Source organism: Canis lupus, chromosome 29 (genome assembly GCF_003254725.2).
Source record: "Canis lupus dingo isolate Sandy chromosome 29, ASM325472v2, whole genome shotgun sequence".
Classification (NCBI taxonomy): Eukaryota; Metazoa; Chordata; class Mammalia; order Carnivora; family Canidae; genus Canis; species Canis lupus.
In genome coordinates this window covers 36,346,626-36,348,686 of record NC_064271.1, presented here as the reverse complement: position 1 = coordinate 36,348,686, position 2,061 = coordinate 36,346,626, and positions in this window count along the sequence as shown.

Below are 2,061 nucleotides of genomic sequence, written 5' to 3'. Positions count from 1 at the left end.
TGAAATAAATACATTCTTGAGTAAACCTACATGAACCTAAAACACAGTATAAATGTATTTCTAACTATTGATTAAAAAAAATAAAAATATTGATTTAGATACACTATAGAAAAAGCATAGGATTTGGAGAAAAAACTAGCTTTGAATACCATTTTTGCCACTTATTTATTAAACAATCTTTATAAACTCACTTAACTTCTCATCTACCTTATTTAATCCCTATTAAATGAAGAGAATAATATCTTTCTCAACTGCCTCTAGCTCTTTTTCCTGCTTAGTCTTGAACTTTTAATATATTATTATTAATCAGTATGTGTTACTATCTGAACACTAAAGACATAAGAGATTTTAATTTAGGAAAAAGATAAACCAGTAACACCCCAGGATAGAAAAAAAAAAAAAAAAAAGCTGCTCAGAGTTATTTGACATTCTAGTTAATATTCTGGAATTTTGAAAAACATGTTAACTATGTGCAAAGATAAAAGGGATAAGAGTTGGTAAAACAACACTTTCATATCCAGTACACATGCAGGATTTTCACAGTTCCAGAAAAGAATAAAACTCTGAGTGCCAAAATTGATTGAAAGAGGTGATGTGGAGACATAAGAAGATATAATATTAAAGGTTAGGCTCACTAATCAGAATAAAAGATCACTCATCTCCTGATGATGGTTTTCAAAGTCAAATCCTTCAGGTGCAGAAGCTGACAGCTCCCAGCTGTTCCATCTCTGGTCCAAAAAAAGAAGCCTAGAATATCTGCTCATTCTTAACTCCTGCTCTAACTAGACCCCCAATTTCTCCTACGGACTCTCATGTGATTTACCCCCTTGCTCTCAACATCTCCTGTTTCCTCAGACAAGATAACAGATGTCATTCTACATTTATTTTGGAATGTGTGTGATAAATGATTAACATCTATCCATTAGTCCAAACACCATCACCACTGGTCAGCATCAGGAGAATGGGGCCTTATGTTTTGGTTCACCATTTAAAATCCCAGAACGTAAGGATATTGAACATAGTAGATGCTCAGCAAATACTTTTGGAACAACAATTAAATAAATGCAAAGAAGAAAAAAGGTGAAATGACAAAACATAAGAAAGAAGCAAGAGCTTCTGCATTTGGTTCATAGTATATATTTCTGGTGCCCATGATACTGCAAATGCATCATTTCACTCTGCTTTTATGATTAACTAAGGGGATTATTATTAATAATTTTTTAAAAGTAAAAGTACAGGGATCCCTGGGTGGCTCAGCAGTTTAGCCCCTGCTGTCGGCCCAGGGTGTGATCCTGGAGTCCCAGGATCGAGTCCCGCATCAGGCTCCCTGCGTGGGGCCTGCTTCTCCCTCTGCCTGTGTCTCTGCCTCTCTCTCTCAATCTCTCTCTCTCTCTCTCTCTCTCTGTGTCTCTCATGAAATAAATAAAATATTTTTAAAAAATAAAGTAAAAAAAAATAAAAAAATAAAGTAAAAGTACATTTTTACAGGGGAAATTTAAAAGTATAATAATTACAAAAAATAATATAATAATTACTACCTTCTAGAATGATTCTCCATAATATCTTGGCATATTTGATCCTAGCATGTTCTGTGATTATGCTTTTAAAAATAAGCATTATTTTAAGTTAAGAAAGTAAGTATTATATGAGCATACTATTCTGCTCTTTCCCAAATGTCTTAGAAACACATTATTAAAGTAACCTATGCACATTAGCTGACTTTAAGAAAGCAGGACTTGAGGTCTTTCGTGCCCTTTGGGAAGTTATGGACCCATCTTCTACATTATCAGCTTCTGTATGTAGAGTGAGAGCCATGGCCTTCTAATAAATAGAGTCCTAATGACGACACTCCATTGTCGAGAAAGGTCTAGTTTGAGATCTATAGTCTGTCTCCTATGACAGAAAAGTGTGTAAAACACTTTAATAGGAATAGTCACTGGAAATGTCCAACTTTCAACCTTCCGATTTTATCTAAACACTGTTTGGGAACAGTGTTCTTTCTCATTTATAGTGTATTGTTCACTGAATCACCTATACAGTTTTATGAAGAAAGGAAAGCAT